The sequence below is a fragment of the Ranitomeya variabilis genome, chromosome 4, assembly GCF_051348905.1.
Source record: "Ranitomeya variabilis isolate aRanVar5 chromosome 4, aRanVar5.hap1, whole genome shotgun sequence".
Classification (NCBI taxonomy): domain Eukaryota; kingdom Metazoa; phylum Chordata; class Amphibia; order Anura; family Dendrobatidae; genus Ranitomeya; species Ranitomeya variabilis.
In genome coordinates, this window is record NC_135235.1 from 675,659,673 (window position 1) to 675,677,156 (window position 17,484).

The 17,484-nt window shown below is 46.2% G+C and overlaps 2 protein-coding genes across 2 annotated transcripts in view; both read left to right on the forward strand.

The window, feature by feature from the left end:
- Positions 1-17,484, forward strand: part of LOC143766306 (uncharacterized) — a 152,497-nt gene that overhangs the window by 117,507 nt on the left and 17,506 nt on the right. The window lies entirely within an intron of this gene.
- The window catches only part of LOC143766308 (uncharacterized), a 62,483-nt gene continuing 61,248 nt past the window's right edge, over positions 16,250-17,484 (forward strand). The window contains exon 1 of the mRNA XM_077253890.1: positions 16,250-16,269. The gene's annotated coding sequence lies outside the window, so the exon portion shown is untranslated. The remainder of the gene's footprint in view (positions 16,270-17,484) is intronic.

The following is a 17,484-nucleotide window of genomic DNA, read 5'->3' on the forward strand; positions in this document are numbered from 1 at the left end:
GGACATCAAAGTTTTTTCTGCCTGAAGCTCCAAATGAGGTTCGTCATAAAGCAACCCCAAGGCCAGAAAAAACGCATCCACATTGAGCAACGCAGGATCCCCTGGTGTCAATGAAAAAGCCCAGTCTTGAGGGTCGCCCCGGAGCAAGGAAATCACAATCCTGACCTGCTGTGCAGGGTCTCCGGCAGAGCGAAATTTCAGGGACAAAAATAATTTGCAATTATTTCGAAAATTCTGAAACCCAGATCTATTCCCCGAGAAAAATTCCGGCAAAGGAATTCTCGGCTCAGATACAGGTGCATGACAAACAAAGTCTTGCAAATTTTGTACCTTCGTGGCGAGATTATTCAAACCTGCAGTTACACTCTGAAGATCCATTACAAACAGGTGGACACAGAGCCATTCAAAGATTAGAAGGAGAAAAAAAAAAAAAAAAATCTCAGCAGACTTCTTATTTCTCTCCTTTCTCAGCCAAGGATTTTAACCCTTTAGGGGGCCGGTCAAACTGTCATGTTCTCAATGGCAAGAGAACATAGCATCAGCATATATAGGAACTAGCTCTTGGAAGATGGGAACTGAGCTGACCATGAACTAAACCTAACGCACAACTAGCAGTGGCCGGGTAGCATGCCTACGTTGATTCTAGATGCCCAGCACCAGCCGGAGGACTAAATAATGCTAGCAGAGGAAAATATTAGTCCTAGCTCACCTCTAGAGAAATACCCCGAAAGGAGACAGAGGCCCCCCACATGTATTGGCGGTGAATTAAGATGAAATAACAAACGTAGTATGAAAATAGGTTTAGCAAATTTGAGGTCCACTTACTACATAGCAGAAGACAGAAAGGACACTTTCATGGTCAGCTGAAAACCCTATCAAAACACCATCCAGAAATTACTTTAAAACTCTGGCATTAACTCATAACACCAGAGTGGCAATTCCTGTTCACAAGAGCTTTCCAGACACAGTAACGAAACTACAGCTGTGAACTGGAACAAAAATGCAAAAACAAACATGGACAAGAGTCCAACTTATCTAGTAGTTGTCTAGGAGCAGGAACAAGCACAGAGAGGCTTCTGATAACATTGTTGACCGGCAAGCAACTAACAGAGCAGCAAGGTTATATAGCGACTCCCACATCTTGATGGGAACAGGTGAACAGAGAAGATGAAGACACCAGTTCAATTCCACCAGTAGCCACCGGGGGAGCCCAGAATCCAAATTCACAACATACACCATTGGCTACGAATAAACCTCAGTACTGGACACAAGTGACCATGTGCATGACTCCTGTTCATCAGGAGGTGATTCGCTTTCTTGTATTGCATAATTTGCATGATGTTGTCGTGTTGGGCCTGCCATGGTTGCAGACTCATAATCCAGTCCTGGATTGGAAAGCAATGTCTGTGTCAAGTTGGGGTTGTCAGGGAATTCATGGCGACGCTCCTGTGGTGTCAATTGCTTCATCAACTCCTTCTGAGGTCCCTGCGTTTTTGTCAGATTACCATGATGTATTTGATGAGCCCAAACTCAGTTCTCTACCTCCTCATAGGGATTGTGATTGTGCTATAAATTTGATTCCTGGTAGTAAGTTTCCTAAGGGACGACTTTTCAATTTGTCAGTGCCGGAGCATGCTGCTATGCGGAGTTATATAAAGGAGTCTTTGGAGAAAGGACTTATTCGCCCCTCCTCCTCCCCTCTTGGTGCGGGGTTCTTTTTTGTGGCTAAGAAGGATGGTTCCTTGAGACCTTGTATTGATTATCGCCTTCTAAACAAAATCACGGTCAAATTTCAGTATCCTTTGCCATTGTTATCTGATCTGTTTGCTCGCATTAGGGGGTCTAGTTGGTTCACCAAGATAGATCTTCGTGGTGCGTATAACCTTGTGCGTATTAAGCAGGGTGATGAATGGAAAACTGCATTTAATACGCCCGAAGGCCATTTTGAGTACTTGGTGATGCCTTTTGGACTTTCTAACGCTCCTTCTGTCTTTCAGTCCTTTATGCACGACATCTTCCGCGAATATCTGGATAAATTTATGATTGTGTATCTGGATGATATTCTGGTTTTTTCTGATGATTGGGAGTCCTGTCATGTTCTCAATGGCAAGAGAACATAGCATCAGCATATATAGGAACTAGCTCTTGGAAGATGGGAACTGAGCTGACCATGAACTAAACCTAACGCACAACTAGCAGTGGCCGGGTAGCATGCCTACGTTGATTCTAGATGCCCAGCACCAGCCGGAGGACTAAATAATGCTAGCAGAGGAAAATATTAGTCCTAGCTCACCTCTAGAGAAATACCCCGAAAGGAGACAGAGGCCCCCCACATGTATTGGCGGTGAATTAAGATGAAATAACAAACGTAGTATGAAAATAGGTTTAGCAAATTTGAGGTCCACTTACTACATAGCAGAAGACAGAAAGGACACTTTCATGGTCAGCTGAAAACCCTATCAAAACACCATCCAGGAATTACTTTAAAACTCTGGCATTAACTCATAACACCAGAGTGGCAATTCCTGTTCACAAGAGCTTTCCAGACACAGTAACGAAACTACAGCTGTGAACTGGAACAAAAATGCAAAAACAAGCATGGACAAGAGTCCAACTTATCTAGTAGTTGTCTAGGAGCAGGAACAAGCACAGAGAGGCTTCTGATAACATTGTTGACCGGCAAGCAACTAACAGAGCAGCAAGGTTATATAGCGACTCCCACATCTTGATGGGAACAGGTGAACAGAGAAGATGAAAACACCAGTTCAATTCCACCAGTAGCCACCGGGGGAGCCCAGAATCCAAATTCACAACAGTACCCCCCCCTCAAGGAGGGGGCACCGAACCCTCACCAGAACCACCAGGGCGATCAGGATGGGCCCTATGAAAGGCACGAACCAGATCAGAGGCATGAACATCAGATGCATTCACCCAAGAATTATCCTCCTGGCCGTATCCCTTCCACTTGACCAGATACTGGAGTCTCCGTCTGGAAACACGAGAGTCTAAGATTTTCTCCACAACGTACTCCAACTCACCCTCAACCAACACCGGAGCAGGAGGCTCAACGGAAGGCACAACCGGTACCTCATACCTGCGCAATAATGACCGATGAAAAACGTTATGAATAGAGAAGGTTGCAGGGAGGTCCAAACGGAAGGAAACAGGGTTAAGAATCTCCAATATCTTATACGGGCCGATGAACCGAGGCTTAAACTTAGGAGAAGAGACCCTCATAGGGACAAAACGAGAAGACAACCACACCAAATCCCCAACACAAAGCCGAGGACCAACACGACGGTGGCGGTTGGCAAAAAGCTGAGTCTTCTCCTGGGACAACCTCAAATTGTCCACCACCTGCCCCCAGATCTGATGCAATCTCTCCACCACAGCATCCACTCCAGGACAATCCGAAGATTCCACCTGACCAGAGGAAAATCGAGGATGAAACCCCGAATTACAGAAAAACGGGGACACCAAAGTGGCAGAGCTGGCCCGATTATTGAGAGCGAACTCTGCCAATGGCAAAAAAGCAACCCAATCATCCTGGTCAGCAGACACAAAACACCTCAGATATGTCTCCAGGGTCTGATTAGTCCGCTCGGTCTGGCCATTCGTCTGAGGATGGAAAGCGGACGAAAAAGATAAATCTATGCCCATCCTAGCACAGAATGCCCGCCAAAATCTAGACACGAATTGGGTCCCTCTGTCAGAAATGATATTCTCAGGAATACCATGCAAACGAACAACATTTTGAAAAAACAGAGGAACCAACTCGGAAGAAGAAGGCAACTTGGGCAGAGGAACCAAATGGACCATCTTAGAGAAACGGTCACACACCACCCAGATGACAGACATCTTCTGAGAAACAGGCAGATCTGAAATAAAATCCATCGAGATGTGCGTCCAAGGCCTCTTAGGAATGGGCAAGGGCAACAATAATCCACTAGCCCGAGAGCAACAAGGCTTGGCCCGAGCACAAACGTCACAAGACTGCACAAAGCCTCGCACATCTCGTGACAGGGAAGGCCACCAGAAGGACCTTGCCACCAAATCCCTGGTACCAAAAATGCCAGGATGACCTGCCAACGCAGAAGAATGAACCTCAGAGATGACTCTACTGGTCCAATCATCAGGAACAAACAGTTTATCAGGTGGGCAACGATCCGGTCTATCCGCCTGAAACTCCTGCAAGGCCCGCCGCAGGTCTGGAGAAACGGCTGACAATACCACTCCATCCTTAAGGATACCTGTGGGCTCAGAGTTACCAGGCGAGTCAGGCTCAAAACTCCTAGAAAGGGCATCCGCCTTAACATTCTTAGAACCCGGTAGGTATGACACCACAAAATTAAACCGAGAGAAAAATAATGACCAGCGCGCCTGTCTAGGATTCAGGCGCCTGGCGGTCTCAAGATAAATCAAGTTTTTGTGGTCAGTCAATACCACCACCTGATGTCTGGCCCCCTCAAGCCAATGGCGCCACTCCTCAAAAGCCCACTTCATGGCCAAAAGCTCCCGATTCCCAACATCATAATTCCGCTCAGCGGGCGAAAATTTACGGGAAAAGAAGGCACAAGGCCTCATCACGGAGCAGTCAGAACTTTTCTGCGACAACACTGCCCCAGCTCCGATCTCAGAAGCGTCGACCTCAACCTGAAAAGGTAGAGCAACATCAGGCTGACGCAACACAGGGGCAGAGGAAAAACGGCGCTTAAGCTCCCGAAAGGCCTCCACAGCGTCAGGGGACCAATCAGCAACATCAGCACCCTTCTTAGTCAAATCGGTCAATGGCTTAGCAATATCCGAAAAACCAGCAATAAATCGACGATAAAAGTTAGCAAAGCCCAAAAATTTCTGAAGACTCTTAAGAGAAGAGGGCTGCGTCCAATCACAAATAGCTTGAACCTTGACAGGATCCATTTCAATGGAAGAGGGAGAAAAAATATATCCCAAAAAGGAAATCCTCTGTACCCCAAAAACACACTTAGAACCCTTCACACACAAAGAATTAGACCGCAAAACCTGGAAAACCCTCCTGACTTGCTGGACATGAGAGTCCCAGTCATCCGAAAAAATCAGAATATCATCCAGATACACAATCATAAATTTATCCAAATAATCGCGAAAAATATCATGCATAAAGGACTGGAAAACTGACGGAGCATTTGAAAGACCAAAAGGCATCACTAAATACTCAAAGTGGCCCTCGGGCGTATTAAATGCGGTCTTCCACTCATCCCCCTGCCTGATTCGCACCAAATTATACGCCCCACGAAGGTCAATCTTAGAGAACCACTTGGCCCCCTTTATGCGAGCAAACAAATCAGTCAGCAACGGCAATGGGTATTGATATTTTACAGTGATTTTATTCAAAAGCCGATAATCGATACATGGTCTCAAAGAGCCGTCTTTTTTTGACACAAAGAAAAAACCGGCTCCTAAGGGAGATGACGATGGACGAATATGTCCCTTTTCCAAGGACTCCTTTATATATTCTCGCATAGCAGCATGTTCAGGCACAGACAGATTAAATAAACGACCCTTTGGGTATTTACTACCCGGGATTAAATCTATGGCACAATCGCACTCTCGGTGCGGAGGTAATGAACCAAGCTTGGATTCTTCAAAGACGTCACGATAGTCAGACAGGAACTCAGGAATTTCAGAGGGAATAGATGATGAAATGGAAACCACAGGTACATCCCCATGAGCCCCCTTACATCCCCAGCTCAACACAGACATAGCTCTCCAGTCGAGGACTGGGTTGTGAGATTGCAGCCAAGGCAATCCTAGCACCAAATCATCATGTAGATTATACAGCACCAGAAAGCGAATAATCTCCTGGTGATCCGGATTAATACGCATAGTTACTTGTGTCCAGTATTGTGGTTTATTATTAGCCAATGGGGTGGAGTCAATCCCCTTCAGAGGAATAAGAGTCTCCAAAGGCTCTAAATCATACCCACAGCGTTTGGCAAAGGACCAATCCATAAGACTCAAAGCGGCGCCAGAGTCGACATAGGCGTCCGTGGTAATAGATGACAAAGAGCAAATCAAGGTCACAGATAGAATAAACTTAGATGGTAAGGTGCAAATGGAAACAGATTTATCAAGCTTTTTAGTGCGCTTAGAGCATGCTGATATAACATGAGTAGAATCACCACAATAGAAACACAACCCATTTTTCCGTCTAAAATTCTGCCGCTCGCTTCGGGACAGAATTCTATCACACTGCATACTCTCTGGCGACTTCTCAGTGGACACCGCCAGATGGTGCACTGGTTTGCGCTCCCGCAAACGCCTATCGATCTGAATAGCCATTGTCATGGACTCATTCAGACCCGCAGGCACAGGGAACCCCACCATAACATCCTTAATGGCATCAGAGAGACCCTCTCTGAAAGTCGCCGCCAGGGCGCACTCATTCCACTGAGTAAGCACAGACCATTTACGGAATCTTTGACAGTAAATTTCCGCTTCATCTTGCCCCTGAGATAGGGACATCAAAGTTTTTTCTGCCTGAAGCTCCAAATGAGGTTCGTCATAAAGCAACCCCAAGGCCAGAAAAAACGCATCCACATTGAGCAACGCAGGATCCCCTGGTGTCAATGAAAAAGCCCAGTCTTGAGGGTCGCCCCGGAGCAAGGAAATCACAATCCTGACCTGCTGTGCAGGGTCTCCGGCAGAGCGAAATTTCAGGGACAAAAATAATTTGCAATTATTTCGAAAATTCTGAAACCCAGATCTATTCCCCGAGAAAAATTCCGGCCAAGGAATTCTCGGCTCAGATACAGGTGCATGACAAACAAAGTCTTGCAAATTTTGTACCTTCGTGGCGAGATTAATCAAACCTGCAGTTACACTCTGAAGATCCATTACAAACAGGTGGACACAGAGCCATTCAAGGGTTAAGAGGAGGTAAGAGGCAGCTAGACAGCAATTAAGGGCTAGGCAGCAAAACTCTGAGGGAAAAAAAAAAAAAAATTCCCTTAAACACTTCTTTTTCTCCTGCTTCAGCCCAAACAATTAACACTTTGTGGGCCGGTCAAACTGTCATGTTCTCAATGGCAAGAGAACATAGCATCAGCATATATAGGAACTAGCTCTTGGAAGATGGGAACTGAGCTGACCATGAACTAAACCTAACGCACAACTAGCAGTGGCCGGGTAGCATGCCTACGTTGATTCTAGATGCCCAGCACCAGCCGGAGGACTAAATAATGCTAGCAGAGGAAAATATTAGTCCTAGCTCACCTCTAGAGAAATACCCCGAAAGGAGACAGAGGCCCCCCACATGTATTGGCGGTGAATTAAGATGAAATAACAAACGTAGTATGAAAATAGGTTTAGCAAATTTGAGGTCCACTTACTAAATAGCAGAAGACAGAAAGGACACTTTCATGGTCAGCTGAAAACCCTATCAAAACACCATCCAGGAATTACTTTAAAACTCTGGCATTAACTCATAACACCAGAGTGGCAATTCCTGTTCACAAGAGCTTTCCAGACACAGTAACGAAACTACAGCTGTGAACTGGAACAAAAATGCAAAAACAAACATGGACAAGAGTCCAACTTATCTAGTAGTTGTCTAGGAGCAGGAACAAGCACAGAGAGGCTTCTGATAACATTGTTGACCGGCAAGCAACTAACAGAGCAGCAAGGTTATATAGCGACTCCCACATCTTGATGGGAACAGGTGAACAGAGAAGATGAAAACACCAGTTCAATTCCACCAGTAGCCACCGGGGGAGCCCAGAATCCAAATTCACAACAGAGTCCCATGTTAAGCAGGTCAGGATGGTGTTTCAGGTCCTGCGTGCCAATGCTTTATTTGTGAAGGGCTCAAAATGTCTTTTTGGAGTCCAGAAGGTCTCTTTTTTGGGTTTCATTTTTTCTCCTTCTGCTATTGAGATGGACCCAGTCAAGGTTCAGGCTATTCATGACTGGACTCAGCCTACATCTGTTAAGAGTCTTCAGAAGTTCTTGGGTTTTGCTAATTTTTACCGTCGCTTCATCGCTAATTTTTCTGGTGTTAAGCCATTGACGGATTTGACCAAGAAGGGTTCTGATGTTACTAATTGGTCTCCTGTGGCTGTGGAGGCCTTTCGGGAGCTGAAGCGCCGGTTTTCTTCGGCTCCGGTCTTATGTCAGCCAGACGTCTCCCTTCCTTTCCAGGTCGAGGTTGATGCTTCTGAGATTGGAGCGGGGGCTGTTTTGTCGCAGAGAAGCTCTGATGGCTCTGTGATGAAGCCATGTGCTTTCTTTTCAAGAAAGTTTTTGCCTGCCGAGCGGAATTATGATGTTGGTAATCGGGAGTTGTTGGCTATGAAGTGGGCATTTGAGGAGTGGCGACATTGGCTCGAGGGAGCTAAGCATCGTGTGGTGGTCTTGACTGATCACAAGAATTTGATTTATCTCGAGTCGGCCAAGCGGCTGAATCCTAGACAGGCTCGTTGGTCGTTGTTTTTCTCTCGTTTTGATTTTGTGGTCTCATACCTGCCTGGTTCGAAGAATGTGAAGGCTGATGCTCTTTCTAGGAGTTTTGTGCCTGACTCTCCTGGTGATTCAGAGCCAGCTGGTATCGTCAGAGAAGGGGTGATTTTGTCTGCCATCTCCCCAGATTTGCGACGAGTGCTGCAGGAGTTTCAGGCAGATAGACCTGACCGTTGTCCACCGGAGAGACTGTTTGTCCCGGATAGATGGACCAGCAGAGTTATTTCCGAGGTTCATTCTTCGGTGTTGGCAGGCCATCCTGGGATTTTTGGTACCAGAGATTTGGTGGCTAGGTCCTTCTGGTGGCCTTCCTTGTCGCGGGATGTGCGTTCCTTTGTGCAGTCTTGTGGAATTTGTGCTCGGGCTAAGCCTTGCTGTTCTCGTGCCAGTGGCTTGTTGTTGCCTTTGCCTGTCCCAAAGAGGCCTTGGACGCACATTTCCATGAATTTTATTTCAGATCTCCCTGTCTCTCATAGAATGTCGGTCATTTGGGTGGTGTGTGATCGTTTTTCTAAAATGGTCCATTTGGTGCCCTTGCCTAAGTTGCCTTCCTCCTCCGAGTTGGTTCCTCTGTTTTTTCAAAATGTGGTTCGTTTGCACGGGATCCCTGAAAATATTGTTTCCGACAGAGGATCCCAGTTTGTGTCTAGATTTTGGCGGACCTTTTGTGCTAAGATGGGCATTAATTTGTCTATTTCGTCGGCCTTCCATCCTCAGACGAATGGCCAAACCGAGCGCACTAATCAGACTTTGGAAACCTATTTAAGATGTTTTGTTTCTGCTGATCAGGACGACTGGGTGACTTTTTTGCCATTGGCCGAGTTTGCCCTTAATAATCGGGCTAGTTCTGCTACTTTGGTTTCGCCTTTTTTTTGTAATTCAGGGTTTCATCCTCGTTTTTCCTCGGGTCAGGTGGAGTCTTCTGACTGTCCTGGAGTGGATGTTGTGGTGGATAGGTTGCATCAGATTTGGAATCATGTGCTGGACAATTTGAAGCTGTCACAAGAGAAGGCTCAGCGCTTTGCCAACCGCCGTCGCTGTGTGGGTCCCCGACTTCGCGTTGGGGATTTGGTGTGGTTGTCTTCTCGCTTTGTTCCTATGAAGGTCTCCTCTCCTAAGTTTAAGCCTCGGTTTATCGGTCCTTATAAGATTTTGGAAGTCCTTAACCCTGTGTCATTTCGTTTGGACCTCCCGGCATCGTTTGCTATTCATAATGTGTTCCATCGGTCGTTGTTGCGGAGGTATGTGGTGCCTGTGGTTCCTTCAGTTGAGCCTCCTGCCCCTGTGCTGGTTGAGGGAGAATTGGAATACGTGGTGGAGAAGATCTTGGATTCTCGTATTTCTAGACGGAGGCTTCAGTATTTGGTTAAGTGGAAAGGCTATGGTCAGGAGGATAATTCCTGGGTTGTCGCCTCTGATGTTCATGCGGCCGATTTGGTTTGTGCCTTCCATGTGGCTCACCCTGATCGCCCTGGGGGTTTTGATGAGGGTTCGGTGACCCCTCCTTAAGGGGGGGTACTATTGTGAACTCCGTTTTCAGGCTCCCTCTTGTGGTCACAGATGGTATTGTGTGACTTTGGTTTTTTGGCTCCCCCTGGTGGTTTGGTTTATTATCCTGCGGGTCTGCTGGATCAGCTGCCTCGTTATTCACCAGGGAGGCTCCTATTTAGCTCTGCTGCACTTCCACTTGTTGCCAGCTGTCAATGTATTCAGTGCTATTCTGATTACTCCTGATTATCTCGTTTTCTGCCTCTTCAGGATAAGCTAAGTTCTGTTTGAATATTTTTTGCTCATCTGCCTGCAATATAATTTCTGTGTATGATGAGTCTAGTCCAGCTTGCTAATATGTGATTTCTTTTTGCTGGTAAGCTCTGGGGTACGGAGTTGCTTCCCCCACACCGTTAGTTGGTGCGGGGGCTCGAGCAATCTCTGCGTGGATATTTTGAATAGGGTTTTTTATTGACCGCACAGTTCCCTTCCTATTTTCTGCTATCTAGTATTAGCGGGCCTCATTTGCTAAATCTGATTTCATCTCTGCGTTTGTGCTTTCCCCTTAACTCACCGTTAATATTTGTGGGGGGCTATTCTATATCTTTGGGGTCATTCCACTGAGGCAAGTGAGGACTTACTTTCCCTCCAGGAATAGTCAGTTTCTCAGGCCGTGACGAGACGTCTAGGATTTTTAGGTAACGTTCCACGGCTGCCTATAGTTGTTTGCGGATAGGATCAGGTTGCGGTCAATCTAGTTACCACTTCCCCAGAGCTAGTAGTCTGTTCAGTTACTTAGCTAGTCCGACCTGCGATCCTTGCCACTAGGATCATAACAGAAAACATTATGTCTGTCAGTGTATGACAAATGATCCAGACGAAAACAAATGCTGTGAAGCCAAGATCAGTGCATATTCAGGCAAAGATAAAAATGCTCCTACCAGAGCTTCTAATCTAAAGAGACATTTACAGCGCTTTCATCCAGAAGTACTGAAAGCAGTGGATGAGAAAGACTGCATCCAAACCAATGAACCAGTGCCCAGCTCTTCCAGCCAAACAAAGGAGCAGAGAACTTTGCAGCCATCAGTTGCAAGATATTTTGTCAGTGACAAAGTTACTGTGACAATGACAGTAGATACATTTAAAAAACAGATCATAGAGCTTGTTGTAAAGGATAGTGTGCCTATTTCATTATTTTCACGACCAGCTTTTATGTGTCTGAATGGGGAAATGGCCCGCAAGCTTGGTGTTTCTCTGGAGAGAGAGAGTATTAGAAAATTAGTAATCGAAGAAGCTTTTAAACAAAAGGAAGAACTTAAAAAAATTCTCAAGGGACGCTTTCTGTTTCTTAAAATGGATGCCTGCACACGTCACAGAGTGAACCGATTTGTTTGTGACAAAAATGAAATAGTTACCAAGACATTGGCAGTAAAAGACACCAAAGCTCATCACACCAGTGAGTTTCTCCAGGTCTTGGTGGAAAAGGTTCTGCAAGACTATGAACTTAAAAAAGAGCAAGTTCTTTCTGTCGTAACTGACAATGCTGCAAATATGATAAGTACTATTAAGCTAATGAATGAGAGTAATGATGGTGACCAGCAGCTAGAAGAACATTCTGGGTCCACAGACACAGAAATGTTTGAAATAGAGAAACACAGTATTGTAACTGAGGAGCAAACTGAAGTTGCTTCAGATGAACAGCAACATGATAGTTTAGATGATCTTGTTGAAACTGTGTCAATACGTTCTTTCATTCATCACATGCGCTGTGTTGTGCATACGTTACAGCTGGCTATAAGAGACAGTCTGCAAGAAGGACATGCTGCTGCACTGATTGGCAAGGTGAGAAAATTGGCTACTGTTGCCAGAACCCCTAAAGTTGACTCAATTTTGAAGAGACGTGCTGGAAAAGGGGCAATTATTGATCAAGCCACACGATGGGGAAGTACTTACTTAATGATTCAGCGCTTGGTTGAACTGAAAACCTTTCTTGTAGACATGGCTAACCCTCAATTGACGCTAAATGAAAGTCAGTGGAATCAGGTGACTGAGCTGGAAGAATTGCTAGAGCACCCATTTACAGTGACTAAAAAATTACAAGCAGAGGACTTAACTCCAGGTATTTTCTTAAAGAAGTGGAAGAACCTGATGTTTCTCCTGTCCCAAAGAGGAGGGTTAATTGCACGTGGCATTGCTACATCAATGAAACGGAGAGAGGAGCTACTATTACAAAATAACATTCTTTTGGCAGCTGTTTATGTAGACCCAATGCATCGGATTCTTCTAGATGATCAACAGCTAACTAAAGGAAAAGAAGCTCTGTTTGAAATAGCAGTAAGGATGAAAGGGTTGCAGAACAGTCAGGAGGAACAAGAAGAATTTGGTCCTGCCACATCTTCACTCTCATCAACTGATGAAGAATTTAATTTAGAAAAGTATTTGGATCACAAGGACCGTGCAAAGCGTTCCCGCATAGAAGAAGAGTCATCCCCATCAAAGAACACAGCCAGTACATTTCAGCAGAATTTTTCATGTGCACTAAAAGAAATTGAGAAATTTGACCGTTCATCAAAAATAACAGTGCAACAAGCGATTCCTCTGTATCCTGACATTGTCAGAGATGTTGCCCGAGTGGTTACTGCTTTGCCACCAACCCAAGTTAGTGTAGAGAGGTTGTTCTCTGCTCTCAAAATAATTAGGTCAGATTTGAGGGCATCCATGAAGGAGGATCTGACAGAGGCAATACTTTTTCCGAGGACAAATTTATAGATTTCTTCTTATTAACTGCATAACAGTGTTTATTGCATATTTACTTACAAGAGTTTAGAAAAGTTTATAAAAGTTATTTGCTATATTCTAATTGTATTCTAATAAATATATTTTTTGCTCTAAGTGGTCTGACTACTTATATGATGGTGAGAAACTGAATAAGCACGATGTTAATATTTTACAACAGTAAATTTATTGTTACGAATTGGCCATTTATGAAGGAGTCGGAGTCGGAACCTGATAAAATCCAGGAGTCGGAGTCGCAACTGTGGCTTACCGACTCCACAGCCCTGATCCACAGTCCATGATTGCTTTTCCTTAGCCCATTGTAACCTTGTTTTTTTCTGTTTCGGTGTTAATGATGGCTTTCGTTTAGCTTTTCTGTATGTAAATCCCATTTCATTTAGGCGGTTTCTTACAGTTCAGTCACAGACGTTGACTCCAGTTTCCTCCCATTCGTTCCTCATTTGTTTTGTTGTACATTTCCTGTTTTGGAGACATGTTGCTTTAAGTTTCCGGTCTTGACACTTTGATGTCTTCCTTGGTCTACCAGTATGTTTGCCTTTAACAACCTTCCCATGTTCTTTGTATTTGGTCCAGATTTTATACACAGCTGACTGTGAACAACCAACATCTCTTGCAACATTGGGTGATGATTTACCCTCTTTTAAGTTTGATAATCCTCTCCTTTGTTTCAATTGAGATCTCTAGTGTTGGAGCCATGATTCATGTCACTCCACTTGGTGCAACAGCTCTCAAAGGTGTGATCACTCCTTTTTAGATGCAGACTAACGAGCAGATCTAATTTGATGCAGGTGTTATTTTGGAGTATGAAAATTTACAGGGTGATTCCATAATTTTTTCCTCAGAATTGAGTGATTCCATAATTTTTTCCCTATGCTTGGTTACAAAAAGTAACCATTACTGACTACCACATTTTTTGTTCTTAATTTCTTTTAAGGTATGTGCACATGTAGTCAGTGGATTTGATAAATCTGCAGGGCAAAAACGCGTTTTTGATGCAGATTTATTGTGGATTTACCGCTGGTTTTCTGCGGTTTCCACTGCGGTTTTCCACAGGGGCAGCTGTAAAACCGCTGTGGAATCCGCAGAAAGAAGTGACATGCTGCGGAATGTAAACCGCTGCGTTTCCGTGCGGTTTTTTCCGCAGCATGTGCACAGCGTTTTTTTTCCCCCATAGGTTTACATTGAAATGTAAATGCATGGGAAACTGCTGCGGACCCGCTGCTGCAGAACCGCTGGGGATCCGCAGCAAAATCCGCATAGTGTGCACATGCCCTAAGTTTTTCTTAAAGCCAGAAAGTTGCCATTTGAAATGACTTTAGTTTTGTGCCATGTCTGTGATCTGCTTTTTTTCTACAAAATTAAACAACTGAATGAACATCCTCCAAGGCCGGTGATTCCATAATTTTTGCCAGGGGTTGTATAGGTATGTTGCACTTCATTTGAATTGCTTTCTAACCATAATCATTATAATTTATTAATTTATTTGTTGGATTAAATGGGGATATTTATTTAACCTATTCATCACTATTGATTTATTTGGATCATATTTGTGTTCTTGTCATGGTGACTGGTGATTTATTTGTGCATGTGCTTACCCTGCACCGCCCTGTACACTTTTCCACCTGTTTGATTCTTCCTTCTCTCTTTCTTCTGTTTTATTATGTATTTCTAAGTAATTATCTATCATCCTAGTTATGTATCTTGTACACCTCGTACACACGCGGCTCCTCTCCGTACACCTCGTACACACGCGGCTCCTCTCCGTACACCTCGTACACACGCGGCTCCTCTCCGTACACCTCGTACACACGCGGCTCCTCTCCGTACACCTCGTACACACACGGCTCCGCTCCGTACACCTCGTACACACGTCTCCGCTCCGTACACCTCGTACACACACGGCTCCGCTCCGTACACCTCGTACACACGCGGCTCCTCTCCGTACACCTCGTACACACACGGCTCCGCTCCGTACACCTCGTACACACGCGGCTCCATTCCGTACACCTCGTACACACGCGGCTCCTCTCCGTACACCTCGTACACACGCGGCTCCATTCCGAACACCTCGTACACGCGGCTCCGCTCCGTACACCTCGTACACACGCGGCTCCATTCCGAACACATCGTACACGCGGCTCCGCTCGCTCCTTACACCTCGTACACACTCGGCTTTGCTCCGTACACCTCGTACACACGCGGCTCTGCTCCGTACACCTCGTACACACGCGGCTCCGCTCCGTACACCTCGTACACATGCGGCTCCGCTCCGTACACCTCGTACACACGTGGCTCCTCTCCGTACACCTCGTACACACACGGCTCCGCTCCGTACACCTCGTACACACGCGGCTCCTCTCCGTACACCTCGTACACACACGGCTCTGCTCCGTACACCTCGTACACACGCGGCTCCGCTCCGTACACCTCGTACACATGCGGCTCCGCTCCGTACACCTCGTACACACGTGGCTCCTCTCCGTACACCTCGTACACACGCGGCTCTGCTCCGTACACCTCGTACACACGCGGCTCCGCTCCGTACACCTCGTACACATGCGGCTCCGCTCCGTACACCTCGTACACACGTGGCTCCTCTCCGTACACCTCGTACACACACGGCTCCGCTCCGTACACCTCGTACACACACGGCTCCGCTCCGTACACCTCGTACACACGCGGCTCCGCTCCGTACACCTCGTACACACGCGGCTCCATTCCGAACACCTCGTACACGTGGCTCCGCTCCGTACACGCGGCTCCTCTCCGTACACCTCGTACACACACGGCTCCGCTCCATACACCTCGTACACACGCGGCTCCATTCCGAACACCTCGTACACGCGGCTCCGCTCCGTACACCTCATACACAAGCGGCTCCGCTCCGTACACCTCGTACACACGCGGCTCCATTCCGAACACCTCGTACACGTGGCTCCGCTCCGTACACGCGGCTCCTCTCCGTACACCTCGTACACACACGGCTCCGCTCCATACACCTCGTACACACGCGGCTCCATTCCGAACACCTCGTACACGCGGCTCCGCTCCGTACACCTCGTACACACGCGGCTCCATTCCGAACACATCGTACACGCGGCTCCGCTCGCTCCTTACACCTCGTACACACTCGGCTTTGCTCCGTACACCTCGTACACACGCGGCTCCGCTCCGTACACCTCGTACACGCGGCTCCGCTCCGTACACCTCGTACACACACGGTCCCGCTCCGTACACCTCGTACACACACGGCTCCGCTCCGTACACCTCGTACACACACGGCTCTGCTACATCCACACTGTAAACCCCTCCTGACCCCACACATAAACTTCCCCTCATCCAGCACCATGACAACCAGCACAGCAGAGTCCTGCATACACTGAGGCCCCTGATCATGTGACCCCCTGACTCCTCCCCTCCTGTGACCTCATCACAGGTCCTGTGCGCACAGAGCAGCCGTGTATGAGGAGTGCGGCTCTGCAGGTGGAGGTAGGTGCTGGAGGTCACATATTGGGTCACCTTTCCTCCTCGCTATTGTCCGGTTTCCTCCATTTCCGCTCCTTATTCTGGTTCTTTACTATTTCGGGTTGTTCTTCTTCACCTACACAAATAGATATTGGACGGAGACCCGAGCGGTGATTTCCTGAGCAGGCATTCTGGGAATAAGGGACTGGGCGCGGACGTCACCCATTTATGCTATTTTTGATCAAAAACAGTATTACTAGGAACCCTGTGTTATTTAGATGCACTTTTTCTTTACTTGTTTAGGTACAGCAGGGTTCTTTGCTCATTTTGTTTCTTGTAGGTTTTATAACATGCATAAGGCCTGAATGCGGCACATTAGCATTAACCCCTTGGTGTCTGGTTCATTTTTGGTTTATCCTTGTATTTGAAAGGCCATCGATTATTTATTTACCTTTTTTTTTTTCTTTTCCATACATCTGTATGAGGACTTGTATTCTCCAGAACGATAATAGTATTGGTCTTTTCATATAGGCCAAAGGGACATTTCGGGTTCCCCTAGGCTCCAGGGCCCGGGTGCGATTTCATCCCCTGCACATATTGTAGTTACGCCCCCGGCACCACATGACATAATTAATATTAGTCAATACAATTATATTGTTTCAGTATTTGTGTAGTTTTTACATGTTTGCTACTTATGCACAATGATGGATACAATTTTTCCCGGAACCAGAACATTGTTTTCTTTTCTGTTCATGTATGAGGGCTTATGTTTTACTGGACAAGTTGAGTAAAGTTGTGAGGAACATGCCTTCTGGCCTGATGAAGCCACTGCTTTAATGGCGAAACGCATAGATATTGTTTTTACAGACATAATAAGCTCGCGGGGATCTTGCGGATTGATACGATCAAAACAGCTATTTTCAGCTCTGGCAAATGGATTTGAGCAGAGCCAGAATATAACAGCTCTCATCCCTGTGGCCCTTGGTGACCCCCTTGGCAGAGGGAAACCGCTCAGATCATCTTGTCAACTACTTATTTGGCATCCAACTTCACCTCTCTATTCCTGGTCTGACATCTCTGGCTTTACAGGAGTCAGGGAATGGCGGAGATGGTTAGAAAACCAGTAGGTGGGTATGAGCACTGAGCGCCTGTGCTTTGTTTGAATGGTCTTTTTGTGCTGACAGACTCTCTTTATCCCATTAATAGGAGGCTAATGCATTAAGTAGAGGCATACCAGCA